At 41.0% G+C, this 6,807-nt stretch overlaps 1 pseudogene; it reads left to right on the forward strand.

Moving 5' to 3' along the window:
* Positions 1-2,495: 2,495 nt before the first annotated feature.
* LOC147507726 (DNA (cytosine-5)-methyltransferase CMT1-like) lies at positions 2,496-6,586 on the forward strand (annotated as a pseudogene).
* The last annotated feature ends 221 nt before the right edge of the window (positions 6,587-6,807 follow it).

The raw sequence follows: 6,807 nt of genomic DNA on the forward strand, positions 1-6,807 counted from the left end.
GGAGACAGAGGTCGGTCAATAATAAAATTTGTCATTATGTTATTTTGTCTTTGTTAACTCGATGAACTCAGGAAAATTTTGTATTAAACCTTTCGGAATGTCTTGTATGTATGCTATTAAACCTGGATTTTTGGTACCGGTGCTCCCAGCAGGTCATTAATTGAAGTTACCTCTCGCCCAAATTCTGTTTTATATGTGCTTCATTTCTTTCCCTTTGCTGCTTTACCACTAGTCTGTGCGAACTACTTATTCCCTTTCAACTTAATTTGAGCCCATTAACCTTCGCTATCAAGCATGATGGGGGATCTTAATTTCCCCCTAGCTGGATTGGATCTCAATTTGTCAACTGTGAAGCTGGTTGGGAGCAACTCATTTTGGCCCCAAGTTAAATTCGGACCTCATCGTCTGCGAAGGGCTCATACCCCCCCCCCTCCCCCGCCACCTTTGTCAACATTGAAGCTGGTTGGGGGCAGATCAGTTTGCCCCCAAGTTGGATTCGAACCTCATCGTCTGCGAAGAGCTCATCCCCTCCGCAGTCTTTGTTAGCTGTGAAGCTGGTTGGGGTAGGTCAGTTTGCCCCCAAGTTGGATTCGAACCTCATCGTCCACGAAGGGCTCATCCCCTCCGTAGTCTTTGTCAGCTGTGAAGTTGGTTGGGGGCAGCTCGGTTTGCCCCCCAAGTTGGATTCGGACCTCATCATCCACGAAAGGGCTCATCCCTCCATAGTCTTTGTCACTGTGAAGTTGGTTAGAGGCGACTCGGTTTGAAGTTGGTTAGGGGCAGCCTCGGGCTTTGCCCCAAGTTGGATTCGAACCTCATCGTCCACGAAGGGCTCATCCCTCATGGGCTCTTTGTCTTTGTGTGAAGTTGGTTGGGGCAGCTCAGTTTGCCCCCAAGTTAGATTCAGACCTCATCATCCGCGAAAGGGCTCATCCCCTCCACAGTCTTTGTCACCTGTGAAGTTGGTTAGGGGCAGCTCAGTTTGCCCCCAAGTTGGATTCGAACCTCATCGTCCATGAAGGGATCATCCCCTCCGCAGTCTTTATCAGCTGTGAAGTTGGTTGGGGGCAGCTCAGTTTGCCCCCAAGTTGGATTCGGGCCTCATCATCCGCTAAAGGGCTCATCCCCTCCACAGTCTTTGTCACCTGTGAAGTTGGTTAGGGGAAACTCAGTTTGGCCCCAAGTTTGATTCGAACCTCATCGTCTGCGTAAGGCTCATCCCCTCCAGATCTTTGTTAATCAGGAAATTGGTTGGGGCAGCCATTTCGGTTTGCCCCAAGTTGGATTTGGACCTCATTGTCCGTGAAGGGCTCATCCCCTCCGCAGTCTTTGTCACCTGTGAAGCTGGTTGGGGACAGCTCAATTTGCCCCTAAGTTGGATTCGGACCTCATCGTCCGCGAAAGGCTCATCCCCTCCGCAGTCTTTGTCAACTGTGAAGTTGGTTGGGGGCAGCTCAGTTTGCCCCCAAGTTGGATTCATTCATTTGTAGCCCACAATCTATGGCTGAAGTGGACAAAGTTTGCTCTCTATTTCATTGATATCATATGTAACACAAAATATCACTACAAAGCTTGACTAACAATCTCTAAGAGTCAATGTACTTTTCTTTAATTTGATAACGATACAAGGGGTCACTCATGGAACTTCTTCAACATTCTGATGTTCCATGGCCTCATGATGTCCTCTCCCATCAGAGTCTGCAACCGATAGGTTCCGAAAATCCCCTTTTCAACCACAGTATAAGGTCCCTCCCAATTAGGTCCCAACTTTCCATCATTCTCCTTCTTGGTGGTCGGGGTCACTAGCTTTCTGGAGAACGCGGTCACCCACATGTAATTGTCGCGACTTCACTCTCTTGCCATATTGCCTCTGCAACTTTCTATGGTACTCTTCCAATCTAATGCGAGCTATATCCCTCCTTTCCTCTGTGAAGTTCAAATCCCTGGCTAGTATTGTCTTGTTAATTCCCTTTTCTATCGCCTTGGTCCTAGTTGTCGCCACCACCATCTCCACTAGAATCACCGCCTCCACCCCATACGCCATTGCGAATGGTGACTCTCTTGTAGATGTTCGCGGAGTCGTGTGGTATGCCCACAACACATGATTCAGCTCGTTCACTCAGGATCCCTTCTGTTCCTTTAGCTTTTTCTTTAGATTTTTCATGATGGTTAATTTTGTTCCATGACTCCGCCTGGCCATTCCCCTCAAGATTATATGGGGCGAAACCTTGCTAGCTTTTACTCGAACGCTTGGAGGAAGGCTCGTGACCTTTCCCCAATAAACTGAGTCTCATTATCTGCGATGATGGTATGCAGTAGCCCGAATCTACATATGATATTTTCCCACAGGAATTTATTCACTTGCTCCTCCTTAACCTGTTGCAGCACCACACCCTCTACCCATTTGGTAAAATAGTCACTCGCGGCCAACATAAACCTTCTTTTTCCGCTCGCCATAGGTAGAGGTCCGACGATATCCAGCGCCCACATGACAAATGGCCATGGACTACACACATTATATAAGGGTTCCGCTAGGGCATGTATCAGCGATGAGAATCTTTGGCATTTCTCGCACCTCTTGGCATACTCAGTTGCATCTCTCTTCATGTGAGGCCAAAAATACCCCCGTGATAACAACCGGTGAGCCGTTGTTCTCCATGCTGAATGGCTCCCATAATCACCCTCATGAATCTCACCCAACACCTCTTGCGCTTGTTGTGGTCCCAAACATTTCAACATTGGTCTGCTGACATTTCGTTTGTATAGGTCCCCATCCAGCAAGGTGTATCTTTGAGATACCTGCTCCATCTTCCTCTTTTCTCACTTGTCCTCAACCTCTATCCCTGACAGGAAACTTTTTATGGGTTCACTACAAGAAAATTAAGCTTTTGCCACAGGTACATCCTTGATTTAGCCACTGTTATCAGCTGTTGCTAGGGTCCAACGGCCCACAGCCGTGGCCAAGTTTTTAAGTGGCCTTGGGGTATTGTTTGAGTAGTTGGATTTTAGTTCCCATTTTGGCCATGGCTATCCATTTGTTTCGTCCACCGCTGGATTAGACTTAAAACCCTTGTGAAAATAAAGAGTAGACGCAAAACAACTACCAAACATCGAAGAAGAAGACTTGAGTTTGTTTGAAAGAAAACTCGATTTTAAAGCAACAACAAGGTTTGTCTTCCTTCTCTCTCTCCTCTATAAACAATACTTCTCTTTTATTCACTTTTCTCATCTAATAGAACTTTCCTTCCCCCCTCTCTCTGTCTCTCACCCAGGTTGAAGATCGAGGAAAAGCATCAATTTTTTCCCCCTTACACACTCTCTCTCACGGTAGAGTCACGAGAACCAGGTTCGATTACACTCTTATATCTGTTTTTTTTTTATACTTATTTTGACGAAATTACTTGTGGCTATTTTTTTGATGTCATGTATGTTCTTTGAGATCTTGTATTTTGTTGTTATGGGCCATTTTGATATCCGGTATTCTTGTTTTTTGTTTTTTCCAGAATGGTGATAAAGACAAGTTACTAGCAAGGAGACATTTTTCAAAAGCAGAAGTGGATCAAACTATTTATAGTCTATACATTCATGTGTATGTGCAGGTGAGTAATGAAAGTATGAATCTGTGGTAGCATTATTCACTATGTACTATCCTTACCAAGAGTATTGTTTCAAGCAGTCTGAAGGTGAAAAGCTCAATTATATAGGAAGAATAGTGGAATTTTTTTAATTCGACAATAAGGAGCCTTATTTTAGAGCGCAATGGTTTTTTAGACCGGTTGATACTGTAAGATCAATTGCCGACCTGCTGCAACACTTTGTTATGTTATATATATTGTGTGTTTATTGTAATGGTGTTTTTGTGCTTGGATGTTTAACTAGGTCTTTAAATAGGTTGTCACCCAAGAGTTGAATAGCACATTCGATGAGAGACATGTATTCTATTCTAAAGTCAGAGACGACAACCCATTAGAATGTCTGGTTTCAAAGATCACAGTTTTACAAGTTCCCTCAAATGTATGCCTCTATCACTCTGCCCTCTTTAGTGCGTTTTCTTTCGTTTCAGTCCAGACTAATTCATCTTATTAAACATATCAGTTTGGCGGAAATACAACAGTGTGATTTTTTTTTTTATAATATGGCATACTATTTGCCTTATTCAACCTTTCAAAGCCTACCAGCAGGTATATTACTATTTTGTTTAGTATTGGAAAGGCATCCGATTCGCCATATGTTGCAATATCTTGGTGATAACAAATCTAGTTAGATTCTTCAAGAGAGTTTCTGGATCCATCTTTGCCAAGTTCGAGTAAGGAATGTTCTGGTGAAGCTTGAGGAGGAATCGAGATGAAGTTACTTGATTTGTATTTTGGTTGTGGTGCCATGTCCCTTTGGTTTATGTCTTGGGGCTGCCACATCCGAGGTTAAACTTGTCCTTTGTAAGTCAAATAGTTGTAACATGTGTTATATATTGTTTTGATATCTCATTAACAAAGTGTTGACTCATTGTAATGCTTATTGTAGAAATGGGCGGGTTGTAGAAATGGGCGTTGACCTTAATAAGGACACCTGTAAAAGCTTAAAGCTCAATCATCCAGATACCAAGGTCTATTGATTAGTTGTTGTTAACTTCCCATGTCAATGAGAGTGCATACATTTGAAAGAATACCTTTTTTTTTTCAGGGAATGAATGAAGCCGCTCTGGATTATCACATCCGCTTCAAGGAATGGCAGAAGTCGTGGTGTAAACTTCTCCTTATTGGGGACCGGAGCTCAACAAGACACCAGCTGGAGTCAAGTATCTCAGAAGAGGATGTAGTTGGAGATGGGGACGCTATTCCTGAAGGTGAATATGAAGTGGGGAAGATACTTGATATTTGCTATGGCGATCCAAACAATAAGAAAAAGCCTGGATTGTACTATAAGGTACTTGTAGAATGGAAATTTATAGCTATTCATTTATTTGAATGTTCTTCCGATTTAACAAGTTGTGATACATATTTATATTTGTAAATCTTTTGCTTACTCGACCTTTTGTTCAATCTAAATGTATATGGTTTGACATTCTTGGGAAAAATGGTTCTACTGAATTTTTTATTTTTATTTTAGTTTTAGTTATAATAAATAATGCATTTTGGATTATATGTTTTTGCTATTGTTAATTTATTCAGTTTTACACTTTGCCTTGAATCTATAGGTAAGTTGGAAGGGATATGGCCCTGATGATGACACATGGGAGCCAACTGAGAACCTCGGCTATACAATACTTGTGTAAATGCTATTGTAAGCTTTGTATGCTTTAGTATGTCTCTGTGTACTTAATGCTATTGATACTTATTCTCCAGTGAACGCACGCAAAAAGTAGAGGAGTTTGTGAGCCATGGTTACAACTTGAATATATTGCCTTTGCCTGTAAGTTCTTATGTGAATTTCTTAGCAGCTATATTAATTTACAAGAAATACTTCTATCACCTATGCTCTGTTATAGTGCATAATTCTTATTATTGGCTTGTTTTGCTTGATTATCAAGGGTGATGTTGATGTTATATCACGGAGGCCCTCCGTGCCAAGGAATTAGCGGCTTTAACCATTTCAAAAATATGGAAAATCCTTTGAAGGATCCCAAAAAAAGGCTCTCATCATTTTATGGACATTGTCGATTTTTTGAAGCCGCATTTTGTTTTGATGGAGAACGTATTAGATATTTTGAAGTTCATTAAAGGATTTCTTGGAAGATATGCACTAGCCAGACTTGTGGGTATGAATTATCAAGCTCGCTTAGGAATAATGGCAGCCGGATGCTATGGCCTGCCCCAATATCGACGTGCTTTCTTTTTGGGGGCTCCTACCAATGAGGTCAATACATAATAATGCAAATTTTAGTTTTCCAAGGAAGGCCTATTTTAGACTTGTTGCATTTTTTTTTTCAGAATCTGCCTCGGTTCCCCTTGCCTACACACCATGTTGTTAAGCAACGAGGCGGTATACCTTGTGACGAGACGCAAGATGAAATGCCTTACAGAAAAGTTGCTCAGACAAAGTTTCAAAAGAAAGTAAGGCTGCCAAGGCTAGGTGAGATTTTTTTCGTATTGGGATTATGGTACTTAAAAATGTAATAAGCAAGTTGCTAAGGTCTATGTGCACAAGTGAAAATTGCATCTAAGATATAAGTCGTATATCTCTTATGTCGTAATAGCTATACACTTTCATGTTGTATCTCGAACCACCATATGTTTTCTTTTTATCAGTCAAATCTCTGTAAGTTGTTATACATGTGTATGCATCCATGTATATAATATGATTATGATTGTTATTCATTTTTCTTCTAATTGTCATTGTCATTATTGTAGAGTTTGATGATTTGATAACTACTAGGAAAAAGGGGTCTGAGAATGCCATCTTGTATGATCATCGACCTCCATATGATACACACTAATCTATAATCTTTACAGTCTATTTCGTCAAGACCACTAGTTTAATTACACTGTCAATCTTTATACTGATTTTTATTTATACTTTGCACTTAAGGTACAAATGGATGACATATGGAGAAGCAAGTACTACTCGATTAGCAATAGGATCTAGTCTTATGTATCATGGGATACCAAAAGTGAGTTTGTGTTGGAACATGATTTTTTCTCTTGTACTTTGTTTTGATATTAGGCTTACTCTTCCTGATCCTATGCATGTTCATGCAAATAGACTTTGTAAATAACTAGTAGAACTTAGTTGTTCAGTTAACATGGAGCTAGCGATGGATTATGTTTTACAAAATGACCAGAGTGGATTATTATTGATCATGCTTGTAAT

The sequence above is a fragment of the Coptis chinensis genome, chromosome 3, assembly GCF_015680905.1.
Source record: "Coptis chinensis isolate HL-2020 chromosome 3, ASM1568090v1, whole genome shotgun sequence".
In the NCBI taxonomy this organism is placed as follows: domain Eukaryota; kingdom Viridiplantae; phylum Streptophyta; class Magnoliopsida; order Ranunculales; family Ranunculaceae; genus Coptis; species Coptis chinensis.